Below are 16,807 nucleotides of genomic sequence, written 5' to 3' on the forward strand. Positions count from 1 at the left end.
GGGGTTGCAAAGAGTCAGACAAGACTGAGCAACTGAACTGAACTGAACCGATACAGATCATTTATTCTCTTTCACTTCACATGACTTTCTACTTATCACCCTCCATGAATTCCTTCTTTTTGTTACAAGCTACGTGCTTACTCTCTATGCTTAACACATCCTATGAGCTTCAATTATTTTATTTTTTATCATTTTCAGAAGAATTGAACATTCTTCAATAACAGAGCAAACAAAGATTGCGCTTCAGTAATAGAATTGTTTGAAACTATGGTTACATTTAACAGAAGGCAGCATGAGAACTGTGAAGTCCAGATAGCCCATACCTCACTGTGAAACTCAACGATACTGATCCTGTTTCATTGGCCGTTTTAAATCCCATGAAATTACTTTTCAGTAACTAGTGATAAGATAATTTGTGTACTTATTACAAGGGCACTTCTCTGGTTCATTGATGAATGGTGCCTTTAAAGGTTTTTACTTGCCCTTTTGTGATGTTTGAATGAGGATTCGGGCATCTTCTCAGATCATTAGACTTTAGTGCAAGATTTCCAGTAGCGCTTAGCAGAAGGTTAATGTGCAGGAAGATACAACAGGAAATATAAACATCTATTTTTTTTTCCAGACAATTCACTTATTTATATGCATTTATTGACTACTATATGACCCAAGTACTGTTGTAGGTGATGCAGATAGAGAGGTAAACCTGTGCTGAATAGAGAGAGACAGTCTGTGGCATCCTTGAAATATGCTTCTCAGATCTCACTCAGGATTCTGTTTGCCTGGAGTGTAATTGGCAACCAGTGGAGCTGTTGCATTCTGAAATCTATTACGGAATTTGTGATATATGAGGACATGCTGAGTGCATTTTCCTGCTGATGACTGAGTGAGGCTGGGATGCTCAGGCTCACACATTCCTAGTAGCTTTGCTACTGCTCTCATGGGACATCTTGGCTCAAGGACTCAAAGTAGCCTAGCCAAATTCTCTTAGGTCTGTATAGAAATCTCAAATATTTCACCCCTACCTTCCTCCTTGTCCTCCTCCTTATTTCCCTCTCCCCTCACTTCCTTCCTTCTGCCCTTCTTTCCTTGCTTCCTCCTTTCCTTCCTTCTTTCCCTCTTTCCTATACCCAGAGCCAACTAACATTAGGATCTAACAACTTTTCAGACTTCCTCAGATCTACTTTTCCTCACAGGCTTTGTCCTTTACAGAAATGACTAATTTCATCCTGTTGTCTATATCTCAGAGGAACCAAACTAACCCACAGAACAACAGCAAAGAAGCAGTAACAGGTAACTGCTATGGAGAAAAAGTAAAGCAAGCAAACAAAGATTATGTTGTACAAGGTGAGTGTAACTGCTATTTTTACAGTATTTAGTCATAGATTTTGGGAACTGAAAGAAAAGTACAGTAGTCTCAGGTTATTTGTGGTTTTGCTTTCTGAGGTTCAGTTACACACAATCAACAGTGGTCTAAAAATGTTAAATGGAACATTCTAGAAAGAAAAATTCATAAGTTTAAAACTGCATGCAGTTCAGAGTAGTGTGATGAAATCTCAGCACTCCTGCTCAGTCCCTTAATGGATGTGAATCTTCCTGTTGTCCAGTGTATCATGCCCCTTAGTCACCTTGTAGTCTTGAAGCCTTCTACTATCAGGTTGACTGCCACAGTATTGCAATGCTTGTGGTCAATTAGCTTTATTTTACTTAATAATAGCCTTAAATGCTCAAGGAGTAATGGTGGCAATTTGAATATTTGAAGAGAAGCTGGAAAGAAAGCCTAAAGCCCCTTTAAGTTAAAAGGTGAAATTTCTTAATAAAGAAAGAAAAAAATCATATGCTGAGGTTGCTTAGACCTACAGTAAGAATGAATTTTATGTCCATGAAATTGAAAAAATGAAAATAGAAATGTGTGATCACTTTGCTGTCACACTTCAAACTGCAAAGGTATGGTCACAGTGCATGATAAGTACTTGGTTAAGATGGAAAAGGAATTAAATTTATACAATAAGATAATTTGCAAAAGGCATATGAACACACAGAGAGACATCACATTCACAGAATGTTTATTACAGTATATCATTATAATTGTTTTATTTTAGTAATAGCTACCATTGTTGATATCTTACTATGCCTAATTTATAAATTAAGCTTTATCATAGGAATGGGTGTAGAGGAGAAAGCATTGTATTTATACAATATAGCAATATATTTTCCCTTAAGAATTGGCATTTTTAACATTAAAAACATCATAAGTATGTATGAAAGTGAAAGTTCCTTGCTGCTGCTAAGTCGCTTCAGTCGTGTCCAACTCTGTGCGACCCCAAGACAGCAGCCCACCAGGCTCCTCCATCCCTGGAATTCTCCAGGCAAGAACACTGGAGTGGGTTGCCATTTCCTTCTCCAATGCATGAAAGGGAAAAGTGAAAATGAAGTCTCTCAGTCGTGTCCGACTCCTAGCAACCCCATGGACTGCAGCCTACCAGGCTCCTCCGTCCATGGGATTTTCCAGGCAAGAGTACTGGAGTGGGGTGCCATTGCCTTCTCCGAAAGTTCCTTAGTCATGTCTAACTCTTTGCTACCCCCATGGACTATACAGTTCATGGAATTCTCCAGGCCAGAATACTAGAGTGGGTAGCCTTTCCCTTCTCCAGGGGATCTTCCCAACCCAGGGATTGAACCCAGGTCTCCCTCCCTGCAGGTGGATTCTTTACCAGATGAGCCACAAGGGAAGCCCATGCATAGACATTATTTTTAAATGGATCTGTTAAATCCTAAAACTTTAAAACTCTTGAAATAAAACATAGGGAAAACTTGCCTTGACATAGTTCTTGACAATGGAAACATAAAATGATTTTGCAGATATCTGAAAGTCCCAAATTTGTTTGAGTTAATCAAAGATGATTATAGTGAATAACCCAGATTTAAAATAGGTTCAAGTTGTTTAAAAAAAAAAAGACAAGGACTATCCCTGAGGAGGGAGACTTTCCAATTGGCATTGAAGAAGACACCTACTGCAAGTTCTTCATCAACAAGGAAATGGCTGTGGCCAGCAACCCAGAAGCTTGAAAACTAATCTTTACCTAGTAGAGCCTTTGAGGAGAATGCACATCTCCAGATACCTTCATTGCAGCCTTCAGATGCCCTGAGAGAGGCTCCAAGTGAACTATACCTGGGTTCTTGACCAATGGAGACTGAGAGTAAAAATATGAGATATTTTAACCCAATAAATTCATGGCAATTTATTGGCAATTAATGCAGCAATGGAATGGGATGGGGAGGGAGGTTCGAGGTGGGTTCAAGATAGGGAACACATGTACACCCATGGCTGATTCATGTCAATGTATGGCAAAACCCACTACAATATTGTAAAGCAATTAGCTTCTAATTAAAATAAATAAATTTAAAAAAAAGAAAAGAAAACTAATACAATACCTAAGAGTACAGGAGGATTTCAAGAAAAATAGAATGAGTGATAATTGCTCAGTTGTGTCTGACTCTTTGTGACCCCATGGACTGTAGCCTGCCAGGCTCCTTTGTCCATGGAATTCTGCAGGCAAGAATACTGGAGTGGGTTGCCATTTCCCTCTCCACAGGATCTTCCTGAATCAGGGATCGAACACAGGTCTCCTGCACTGCAGGCAGATTCTTTACCATCTGAGTAACCGGGGAAGCTTACTATTAAGAGACATTTCTAAGTATAAAGACAGGTCAACTTAAATAGTATCAGCAGATACATGCTTGACTTTATCTTATAATCTATAGACAATACATTAGAATATATAATGAATCCATACACCTTTACCAAAGGAATACCCAAGACCGAAGCAGCAGTAAAGTTATAAATGACAATCATCAATCAGATGAAATAATTTAGATGAAGCTTATCTCTCTCGAAGAGATGGGGACTGGGCAAGTGGTCAGGAGAAATAAATGCCTTTTATAAACCAAATCAATAGTCAAAAATTTTCTCTCTGAAAACACAGGTGTTCCATGAATTATTAAACTGTTGTTTTAGAAAAAAACATATCTGGAATGGTGGTAATCCTATATATACTATACAATTTGGAGAAAGAGTAAAAATTGAAAGTTGCTAAGGCAATGGCACCCCACTCCAGTACTCTTGCCTGGAAAATCCCATGGATGGATGAGTCTGGTAGGCTGCAGTCCATGGGGTCGCTAAGAGTCGGATACGACTGAGTGACTTCACTTTCACTTTTCACTTTCGTGCATTGGAGAAGGAAATGGCAACCCACTCCAGTGTTCTTTCCTGGAGAATCCCAGGGACGGGAGAGCCTGGTGGGCTGCCGTCTATGGGGTCGCACGGAGTCAGACACGACTGAAGCGACTTAGCAGTAGCAGTAAACTCATTACCTAGTATAATTTGCCCTAAGGATGTGAAAGTGTGTTGGTATTTTTTGTAATTGTCACTGTAAATCACCATATTAACTGATTAAAGACAAAAAGAAAAACTCTCAGTAGATCCAGAAAAATATATCTGATAAAAACATAGCAATTATGTTAAATCCTAGCAACTTGATAAACCTCTGTGCCAAGAATCAAAGCAACACCATACTTGAGAGGGAAAAAATATAGCCAATTCTTTTACTGTAAGCAAAATGCCATCTTGCTCACTAATATAGCTCATAATCAGTATAGTACTGGATGTTCTAGCCAAAGAAATGTAATAAAGAAGTTAAGGGAAAAAAAAGGAAAATGAAAAAAATGTACTTTTCCTAAAAGTCACATAATAATGGTAAAAATCCAAGAAAATAATATTAACTCCTCCACAGCTAGGAAGTACTTAGCAGAGTAAATGTATCAAAATACGAAAGTCATGGCATTCAAATGAATCAGCAATAACAAATAGTTACTCTATATAAAAGCAAGTGTCATTGAACCTGACAAGCAAATCCACATGTTATATGAAGCTACAAAAATTTTTCAAAATTTAATGGAGAAATTAGCTAAATCTCTGCACATAAAATTTTGACTCAAAATTTTAAAGTCTTTGTGATGTCATAAACATAATGAATAATCTCAGAATGTTAAAAAGAACTTGAAAAGATATATAGGACAAAAATGGCCAATTTAAATACAAAATTAAAAACTAGTAAGTATATACCCTCTTGCCCCCCCAAAACATATAGCCCAGTAAGAGAAAAAACAACAAAAACCAAGCATCATAAAGATCATCAAAGTAAGGGAAAACCAAAGGCTAGTGAACATACATATTTACCTATAATCCTGGCAATATTTTATTCTACTAAGTTAACACATATTTATTTATCTATAATCCTGGCAATATTTTATTCTATTAAGTTAACAAATACTTGATACTCTCAAAATCCCATGTATTGTCCAAGAGTTGGAAAAACAGAAAAGTAATGATAAACTGCTAGTGGGATTGTACATTTTCTATTTATTTAAGGGACAATTTCTTTAATATAAGGTAACACTTAAAATATTGGAAGTTGCTGTATAACATAGAGTTCAACCTGGTGCTCTGTGATGACCTAGATGGGTGGGATGAGGGGGTTGGAGGGGGTCTTAAGAAGGAGGGGATATATGCATACATATGGCTGATTCATGTTGTTGTATGGCAGAAACCAACACAATGCTATGCAGCAATTATCCTGTAATTAAAAACTTAAAAAATTAAGTGTTCATTCCCTATCCTCATCAACAGTGTGTGAGGAAAAAAATATTCCATGTATCATTGTTTAAAAAAGCAAATTTGGAAGAATTCTTGTCAGAAATGAAGAAGAATAGAGTAGGAAATATACATAAATGATAGTTCCATAATTTATATGTACATTATCTATTCTACCTTGATGCTTTTGTAGATAACTAATGTATTTCATAATATGCTTAAAGTAAATAATAATAAAGGCCTTGCAATGAATTTAAGCAGCCATACATATAAGTAACAATCTGAATAATTTATCTATGAATGAAAGGCGGAATGGCTTCAAGAAACTTCAACCCCAAAATTCTCAAATAAATGAAACACAAATTTCCTTAAAAAAAAATGAACACATAAGCTAGAAATTATAGGAAGTGCATGTTATTACAGTACAGCAAGTGATATGTGAGACTATCATCAGGACATGAAGAAATCAAATTTAAGTTAGATTTTCTGGGGAAGAGTGAAGGAGGTAAAACTCAAGCTGAATTTTAAAAGATAATAATAAGATCATGTCACTCAAGATCATTAATTGGAAAGAGAACAAAGCTCTAAATGAAACCTGTAGCAAAACTAATTTTAAGGCATACAAGAATAGAAGCAGATACTTGAAAGAAGTAAAAAAGTACACATGCATTAATCCTGTGCCTGGCCAAGTACTAGGCCTTTTGTATGTAACTGTTTTCCTACAAAATTCTTATAAACAGATATTATATGAGGATAAAGAAATTAAGCTTAGAGAATTTAAAATTGTAAAATAAGTTAGTCTTGGTAGAAGGACACAAGTAAGACTTTCCTGATTTTAAAATTCCACTCTAATAACTAAACTTGGTAAACATTTTAAGTGTGGCTTCACAGAAGGCAATAAAGAAAGACTCTCAAAAGAATTGTAGATACAACAGAGGAGTGAAGTGAACATTAAATAATTTGAGGGAGTGATGGATGGCATTGACAATATTGTAGAAATTGGAGGAAATTGGTATGTGTTCAGTTGTAAAATAATTGAAAAGTGAGGAACAAAGGATAAGTGTGCTATTCTTTGTAATTTCACTATGAAAGAAAGAAAATGAGAGAATGTTTATTAAAAATAATAATATGGAATTTTCACCTGAAAGCATGTTACAGGTATTTAAAATATGATATTGTGATCTGTCTTTATCATACTGGAGGCCATAGCCAGTGCAATAAGGAAAGATCTTTCCTTATAAAATATGGTTTAAAATTCAGAGAATTGGAAGGCAATAAATAAAAGTGTATTTCTATATGAAACATAATTGGACAAATCAAAATAACAGAATTTAGCAGTGCTATTTGTGAGAACCAAGTTCTATATATGAGAAAAAACAATTAGAAAAAAATAATATTTTGATAGCATAAGAAAGATAAAATAAAATGCATAGTAATAAATCTAACATAGTGGGAACATTAGCCCTCCCCTAGGAATAACAAAATGAGAATAACATTAATTAAAGAAGACCTAAATAAATACCTTATTCCAAGTTCAAGGTTTTGAAAAATCAATATTGTAAACATGTAAATTCTCTCCTAATTAATATATTGATTCAAAGCAGCACCAATAAAAATCCCAGCAGGTGTCTTAGCAAAGCTTGATTAGCTGTTTCTAAAATTACATGAAAAATAAGTCAAAAAGAGATTGGGCAATCTTGCAAAAGCACAAACAACTTCTGAAGAACTTTTATTCTCAGATATAAAGGTGAATTATAAACATATAATAAATATGACAGGATATAATTTTGATCAAGCAAGATCCTATAATGCCTTCTCAGGACATAATACATATCCCACCAAGTCCTCCACTTGCTCTTATTTATAGAAAAATTTTGGCCTCCTAGGCTTTCCTTAAGTTCCAAAGAATAAATTTAATCAGAGAAGTGAGAAAATGCAGAAGCAAAGAAAAACAGGGCTTCCCTGGTAGCTCCATCTGCAATGCAGGAGACTGTGGTTCAACTCCTAGGTTGGCAAGATTAGCTGGAGAAGGGATGCAGGAGACTGTGGTTCAACTCCTAGGTTGGCAAGATTAGCTGGAGAAGGGTTAGGTTACTCATTCCAGTATTTTTCGGCTTCCTTGGTGGCTCAGATAAAAAATCTTAGCCTGAAATGCAGGAGACCTAGTTTTGATCCCTGGGTTGGGAAGATCCCCTGCAGAAGGGAACAGCTGCCCACTTCAGTATTCTTGTCTGGAGAATTGCCACAGACAGAGGAGCCTGATGAGCTACAGTTCACGGGGTTGCAAAGAGTCAGACACAACTGAACATCTTTCAGTTCACTTCACAAGACAAAATGATAATAGTTTATAATAGTACAGTATAATATAATGTACAATTACTATTAATTTATTGATTATTAATTAATATTATTATGTATTAATAATATGTTGATTTATAATATAATTATCAGTTCAGTTCAGTTGTTCACTCATGTCCGACTCTTTGTGACCCCATGAACCGCAGCACACCAGGCCTTCCTGTCCATTACCAATTCCCGGAGTCCACCCAAACCCTTGTCTATTGAGTTGGTGATGCCATCCAACCATCTCATCCTCTGTTGTCCCCTTCTCCTCCTGCCCCCAATCCCTCCCAGCATCAGGGTCTTTTCAAATGAGTCAGCTCTTCTCATCAGGTGGCCAAAGTATTGGAGTTTCAGCTTCAGCATCAGTCGTTCCAATGAACACCCAGGACTGATCTCCTTCAGAATGGACAGGTTGGATATCCTTGAAGTCCAAGGGACTCTCAAGAGTCTTCTTCAACACTGCAGTTCAAAAGCATCAATTCTTTGGCACTCAGTCTTCTTTACAGTCCAACTCTCACATCCATACATGACCGCTGGAAAAACCATAGCCTTGACTAGACGGCCCTTTGTTGGCAAAGTAATGTCTCTGCTTTTTAATATGCTATCTAGTTTGGTCATAACTTTCCTTCCAATATAATTATAATATAATATTATAATAGTTTATAATAATAATTTGTCCACTACACAAAGTCAAAGGCCTTTAGTTCCTCCTCAAGGGCTATAGATAATATTCTAAGCCATATCCTTTGTGCTATTTTACAGATACTGAAACCCCCATCAGCTGGAGTAAGTTAATTGTGTGCTGCCCACAAGCAGGAAGACCCCAGAGCTATTGGAACCAGAAGGCTAATTATGTTGATTCCTGATTGCCTCACCATCAACCAATCAGAAAAATCTCTATAAGCTGACATGTACATACTAACCCTTCCCTCACCTTGTCTTTAAAAAAAACATTCCCTGATAGCCATCAAGGAGTTCTGATCTTTTAATCCCTAGCTGCCCAGACTCCTTGATTGGCATGATGCAATAAACACTGGAGCTTCTGATAGCATAACCTAGTATCAGCTGATTAGCTTACTGCCTGCAGGCAAGCAAATCCAAATTTGGTTGTGCAACACAATTAGCTCAAATATAGACAACAAGGATACTTGATAATGACAGTGCTCAAAATCTGACATGAAAAATTGATATACAATGAAATAGGGAAGAATTTGATTTTGGTAGTGGGCCCCTTGGACATCCATTTGTAAAACTATGAATGTTGAGGTGTGAACACTGCAATGGTGCACTGGGCTTGGTCCCAGCTCTGTGAGCTCTCCAGTCAAGGCCCTGTTCCAGCCCTTACACTGAGCACAGAGGCAATGGGGAGGGATGAGCAGAGAGCAGTATGTCAATAAGAGAACTCCAACAGCAACCCAGAGACTGAAACAGGACTATTTCAAATTTAGAAAGATTGGTACCTTACATGTGTGCTAAACTCCTCCTGTCCAATATTCTTGAATGGCACTACAGTCCAGCTGCATCATTAAGGTCACACATGGCATATTCAAACAACTACAAATGAAAAATATTGGGGAAATGATTCCAGAAAATTCCAAAAAGCATAACTTGAGCTTGCCATCATGGAGGAACTATTTACATAGTGTTTACATTGTATTTACAACCATTTACATAGCATCTATATTATATTAAGTATTATAAGTAATCTTCTTGTTGTTGTTGGTTATTTGCTAAGTTGTGTCAGACTCTTTTGTGACCCCATGGACTGTAACCTACCAGGCTCCTTTGTCCAGGCAAGAATACTGGACTGCATTGCCATTTCCTTCTCCAGGGGATCTTCCTGACCCAGGGATTGAACCCACATCCTCTGCATTGGCAGGCAGATTCCTTACCAATGAGTCAACTGGGAAGCCAATAATATATTGTGTAACTATTCAAAACAGGATGCATAAAGCATCATAGCTTAGTTATCCTTGTGAAGCTGGTTCAGTTTTGTCATATTTCCAAAGACTTCTAAATCTTTGGGGAAAAGAATGAACAAAGCAATTAACTTAAAACATAGCTGGGTGTTCTTAACTCTTCCACTCCCTAGACCCACAGATCTGTAGCTTAACCTGACAATTCAATAACTATAGCTTTATTTTTAACCATCTATTCTATTTGTTTTCTTTTTTATTGTTTGTTGGAAATGATAAAATCGGACAAGAGTGATCTAAAATTATGTATTTCTGAATTATCTGGATCTAATTCATTACTGCCTTAATAGATGTAACTTTTACATTGGCCAAGTCTACTGAGGAAAGGCATGTTAAGATTTCTAGGGGTCCTATTTGCTTCCATTTTGTAATAGCTTGGTTTACAGTGGCCTCGGGAGCATCCCTTGTGTAATGTGAAACCTGCCCTGTACATGAAAGGCAGAGAGAGACCTAAGAAAGAGGCAGGCCACCCCAGACTGGAATGTGGCAGCTTTAAGAGGCAAGAGCACAATCAAGGCTTCTCTTGGGTGGCTGCAAGACCAGTTGCTTTTTGCACCTACCCACAAGTTTATACAGCTGCCTTAATTGGGTTGAAAAATGTACAACGTGCAGATGGTCTCAACACTGTATTACTATTTCAAAGCTGTGTCCTTGGACAGCTTCCAGCTTGAAGAAGACAAGCTGAGAATATATTCCAGTATGGAGGGTAAAGGGATGGTAGTGTGAGCAGCCTCCAAATGCCCTGGACTAGCTTCAGGTCAAACTGGTGATCATGTTTTTTGATGATCTTTTGCAACAAGCAGCATCCCAGTTCATGTTTGCTAATTAGAACTATTTTCCTTGGCCAGTAAATACAATGACCTCTTTCCTGTCTGTTGATTCAGTGGAATGGAGTTCAAAAATGTTAGTGAATAAGAGAGAAGTTAGCCTCAGTTTTCAAACTACTGGAGACACAGAACTTTTCCTAAGGGAGAGAGTTGTCCATTGAGCACCAAAATATCCAAATACTCCAAACAATTTGATATAGGATTTGGAAGGAAAAATGTCTTAAGTAGATAATTAATTGTAATATGAGAGGGCCCACATCTCTGTTTTCTGTCTGGTTCTTGGACCCAGGGTGTTTGACTAAGGAGTAAATATCACATCTAAGATATTAGGCATGGTTCCTATTACAAAATTTTTAGTGTTTTTGTTGTTTAATTGCTAAACTGTGCCGGACTCTTTTTTGGCTCCATTGACTATAGCCCAACAAGCTCCTCCATGGTGTTACCCAGGCAATAATACCAGAGTGGGTTGCTATTTCCTTCCCCAGGGAATCTTCCTGACCCAGGGATTGAACCCAGGTCTCTTGCATTTTAGTCAGATTCTTTACAACTGAGCCACCAGGGAAGAGAATCATCATATTAAACCTGCTCTTTCTAACTATGTGTTCAAACTAACGAATCCTGTACACATGGCCCCATTGTTGTACTCACCCTACTACCATAAGTAAGCAGAGATATTCCATGGGATTGCACTTTAATAAATAAAGCACTTTGTAAGATCATCAATGATGATGATGGCCAAAGCACTGCAGACAGGAAGGGAATTTAATATTTAGAAAATATCTAAATCCATGAGAATAAACCTTCGTGATAAAATAAACCCCCTTCATGATAAAATAGTCCAATATAGTCAGCTTTCTTTTAGGTGACTGGCTATTGACCCTGAAGAAAAAGACTCTGTTGTGACCTAAGACAACTATTGTTTAGTGAAGTGAAAGTAGCACAGTTGTGTCCAAATCTTTGTGACATCATGGGCTATACAGTCAAGGAATTCTCCAGGCCAGAATACTGAAGCCATTCCCTTCTCCAGGGGATCGTCCAAACCCAGGGATTGAACCCAGGTCTCCAGCATTGCAGGTAGATTCTTTACCAGCTGAGCCACAGGGGAAGCCCAAGAATATTGAAGTGTGTAGCCTATCCCTTCTCCAGCAGATCTTTGAGACCCAAGATTCAAACTGGTATCTCCTGCATTGTTGGCAGACTCTTTCCCAACTGAGGTATCAGGGAAACCTAGGCACTTATTATTGATGGTAAACATATCATTCATGATGAGGAAAAAAAAACATGTTTTAGTGCTAACTAACTAAAGCCTCTATCTATACAGATTGATCATGGTCAATTTGTACATGATGTACTCACAGTGTAAAAATTAGAGTGCCTAGGAAACAGGGTGGAGAAAGCAATGGCACCCCACTCCAGTGCTCTTGCCTGGAAAATCCCATGGATGGAGGAGCCTGGTGGGCCGTAGTCCATGGGGTCACTGGGAGTCGAACATGATTGAGTGACTTCACTTTCACTTTTCACTTTCATGCATTGGAGAAGGAAATGGCAACCCACTCCAGTGTTCTTGCCTGGAGAATCCCAGGGACGGGGGAGCCTGGTGGGCTGCCATCTATGGGGTTGCACAGAGTTGGACATGACTGAAGTGACTTAGCAACAGCAGCAGTATCAGGGAATAGGGAAGCATCATTATGCACAAAGTTAGTAGAGGTGATGAAACTCCAACTGAACTATTTCAAATCCTAAAAGATGATGCTGTTAAAGTGCTATACTCAATATGTCACCAATTTGGAAAGGTCAGCAGTGGCCACAGGAATGCAAAAAGTCAGTTTTCCAATCACAAAGAAAGGTAATGCCAAACAATGTTCAAGCTACTGAACAATTGCACTCATTTCACACACTAGCAAAGTAATGTGCAAAATTCTGCAAGCAAAGCTTCAACAATACATGAACTCAGAACTTCCAGATGTTCAAGCTGGATTTAGAAAAGGCAGAGGAGCCAGAGATTAAATTGCCAAATCCATTGGATTATAGAGAAAGCAAGAGAGTTCCAGAAAAACATCTGCTTTATTGACTATTGCAAAGCCTTTGACTGTGTGGATCACAACAAACTGTGTGGAAAATTCTCCAAGAGAAGAGAATAGCAGACCACCTGACCTGCCTCCTGAGAAATCTGTATGTAGATCAAGAAGCAACAGAACCAAACATGGAACAACAGACTGGTTCCAAATTGGGAAAGGAGTACATTAAGGCTGTATATTTTCACTCTGCTTATTTAACTTATATGCAGAGTATACCATGACAAATGCTGGATTAGATGAAGCACAAGCTAGAATAAAGATTGCTGGGAGAAATATCAATAATCTTAGATATGAAAACACGACCCTTATGGCAGAAAGCAAAGAGGAAGTAAAGAACCTTTTGATGAAAGTGAAAGAGAAGAGTGAAAAAGTTGGCTTAAAGCTCAACATTCAGAAAACTAAGATCATGGCATGGGGTCCCATCACTTCATGGCAAATAGATGAGGAAGCAGTGGAAACAGTGACAGACTTTATTTTGGGGCCTCCAAAATCACTGCAGATGGTGACTACAGCCATGAAATGAAAAGACAAATGCTCCTTGGAACAAAAATTATGACAAACCTAAACAGCATATTGGAAAACATAGACATTACTTTGCTGACAAAGTTCTGTCTAGTCAAAGCTATGGTTTTTCCAGTACTCATGTATGGATGTGAGAGTTGGACCATAAAGAAGGCTGAGCACCAAAGAATTGATGTTTTTGAACTGTCGTGTTGGAGAAGACACTTGAGAGTCCCTTGAACTGCAAGGAGATCAAACCAGTCAATCCTAAAAGAAATCAGTCCTGAATATTCATTGGAAGGACTGATATTGAAGCTGAAATTCCAATCCTTTGGCCACCTGATACGAAGAACTGACTCATTTGAAAAGACCCTGATGCTGGGAAAGATTGAAAGTGGGAGGAGAAGGGGACGACAGAGGGTGGGATGGTTGGATGGCATCACTAACTGCATGGACATGAATTTGAACAAACTCCAGGAGATGGAGAAGGACAGAGAAGCCTGCGTGCTGCAGTCTCTGTGGTAGGAAAGAGTCAGACACTGCTGCACAACTGAACTGAGGAAAAAGGGAATACACATGTTCACAGATTATTCATAAGTGACCACTATAAAATTTCTATTCTTTCTGAGTCTTTGGGTTACTTCTTCTTTAGTCCTCCAGGAATAGTTCAAAATATTGTTCTTACTGACTAAAGATCATTTTAGAGTTCAGGATGTAATTGAACAACTAAGCCCACAAATTACCCACTGCTTAAACCAATCCATAATCTTGATTCATTGTATCCAGTATCAATATATTTGACCTGCCTAGTTTCATATTTTGTCCTCTTTGGTCAAACACCTTTTAGTCCACTCCTATATATGTTCCCTCAACTTCTGCTGATACATATTGGCAAGGCCATGTTCTTCTTTAGTGTGTTGTCTACTTTGCCCCTGACCACTTCTTCTACTTGTCTGTCTGGGCTGTGCTGGGGTTCTAATTCTTACATGGAGACAGCATAATGAATTAATCTTGAATTTTGAGCAGATAATACCCTCATGAAGAAATTCTCTTATGAAGTCATTCAAAGGGTTTCATGAAAAGAAAGCCTATTTCCTTAGACTGATAGGGTAAACTATTTCTAAGACAAGAAACATTGATATATTTTGGAAACCAAAGTTATCACCCTCATCTGTGTCTGCCCAAATGTTTTGATCCAATATCTCAGTATTTTACTCTTCCCCTATTTGTTTGTCCAGGAAGGAAATGGGAATCCACTCGAGTGTTCTTGCCTGGAGAATCCCAGGGACAGAGGAGCTTGGTGGGCTGCCATCTATGGGGTCGCATAGAATTGGACACGACTGGAGTGACTTAGCATGCATGCATGCATGCATTGGAAAAGGAAATGGCAGCCCACTCCAGTATTCTTGCCTGGAGAATCCCAGGGATGGAAGAGCCTGGTGGGCTACCATCTGTGGGGTCAGAGTCAGAAACGACTGACGCGACTTAGCAGCAGCAGCAGCAGTAGCTATTTGTTTGTGTTTAAATATGTACTTAATGGCCTTTTAGCTCTGCATCCCTGAAAGTAAATCTCTTGGTTTGGTTCATAGCTGCAATTAACAAGTTTTCTGACTTTTCATATGTGTTCTAAATGTTATATTCAAGACCTTTATATGAATCCTCTTTCACTGTCTTAGGAAAGTTAAAATAAGCTACACCATGTAGAATGTTTGTAGTTGCTACAAATACTGTTTCTTTCAACCCCTTGCCACTGCCTACATTACACTCCATGCCAACAGTAGTGATGTTCGTGATGTTCATTATATCAGTTACGCCACTATTAGTGCTCCATTTGCTCTTGGCAGAGAGGTTATCCACTTGTGCTAGACAAATATCTGATAAGTAAAAGGCAGGATATTCAGAAGTAATTTAAAACTCTTTAATGAAGAGATGGTTTATAAAAGTATACGCCAGAATGATGAAGAGCCACTAATAAAAATATCTAGTATTTACAATCTAGTATCCACTATGATTGTTTCATCTAAGATTCTAATTGCTACATTTATTTGCATAAATTATAAACAAATATTACTGTTATATTTGTTAGATATATTGTAATGAACTAAAATAAACATTGCATACTCCAAGTTTGTAGCAACTAAAGTTAGATTTTCTTTTCCTTTCCGTTGAATATATCTAAAATATGTGACTTCAACAAGATAGAGTTATGTTTCCTTCTTAATAGGCAAGACCTAGACAGCTTAATGGTGATAAAGTGTCTAAGTCCAGAAGCCTTTAGAGATTGAGGCTCCTTTGTTCTCCACAATTCATCCCTCATTAAAGATGTTTTCCACAGCTCCAGGCAATAGGAAGAAAGAAAAATAAAGTCTTCATTTGAACTGCCTTTCATGGAGTGTACTCAGAAACTTCCTGGAGACACTTTCTGTCACTTCTGATTTGCTAGAACTTAGCCACAGGCCAGATCTTATGAAGACAGACTGAATACTATACATTTTTGATCTTTGGGGGTTTTATTTACAGCTGAAGATTTCTCTTACCATATAGAAGGGGAACACCTTCATTGGAGTTCACCTAGTTGTCTCTGGCTCACAACAACACTGACAAATAACATAAACATAACATAAAGGTGAAGAGGAAACATAGATTAAGATAAATCTTTTGAGTTTTCTATTTAACTCAGCCAAGCCATTGAAACATCAGAATAGGAAAAATGATTCTCGTACAAATTAGTCTATTATAAATGCACTCATATGTGAAAGGGAGTCTTTGAGTCATTACTTGTAAAAATTGTGAAAAATAAAATGTTTGAATTGCCAGTAATGTACTCCTTTTCTTGAAACCATCATTTTTCATAATAAGATAATTTTCTAATTCGCTAAGATTCCACATTTTGTTCAAGTAAAAATCTAACTTTGTCCATGGATATTAATATTTAATATTGGTTATATATACAAAATTTGGTGATATAAAATTATCTCTAAATGATTTCATGTATTATCATTTTGACCATTCAATGCTATAATTTATCTCTTAATAATTATAAGAAGAATTAAAATGAAATCAGTATGTTTCAGTGTGCTTAAATTATTTTTCAACACCACCCATTCTTGGGGCTGCTTGTTTTGAGAATAATGCATTTTATTTATTTTTTAAACCAGTTGATTCAGGATTTCTTATTATTTGCTGCTGATAGCATCTTAACTTATGTACTATATCAATACCACCAGTTCTCCAATTATCTCTGTGACTTAGGTTATAATTTAAGCGTCAGGTATTACAGAAAAAAATAAATTAACTAAAAAAGCTTACTGTAGGAGAAAAAGCAATAAGATAGAAATCATGAGATAAAGTTTGATACCCCCTCACATGACAGTCTTGGATATGTCATCCAAACTCTGAGCCAAAGAGGAAGCCACAGTAGAAAATGAGAAG

At 37.5% G+C, this 16,807-nt stretch overlaps 1 long non-coding RNA gene across 1 annotated transcript; it reads left to right on the forward strand.

Moving 5' to 3' along the window:
• The first annotated feature begins 860 nt into the window (after window positions 1-860).
• On the forward strand, window positions 861-9,656 carry LOC139178200 (uncharacterized). Its single transcript, XR_011562619.1, has 3 exons — window positions 861-988; window positions 1,245-1,344; window positions 8,756-9,656. It is a non-coding gene; the product is annotated as an uncharacterized lncRNA (long non-coding RNA).
• Window positions 9,657-16,807: the final 7,151 nt, after the last annotated feature.

This window comes from Bos indicus, chromosome 1, assembly GCF_029378745.1.
Source record: "Bos indicus isolate NIAB-ARS_2022 breed Sahiwal x Tharparkar chromosome 1, NIAB-ARS_B.indTharparkar_mat_pri_1.0, whole genome shotgun sequence".
NCBI lineage: Eukaryota > Metazoa > Chordata > Mammalia > Artiodactyla > Bovidae > Bos > Bos indicus.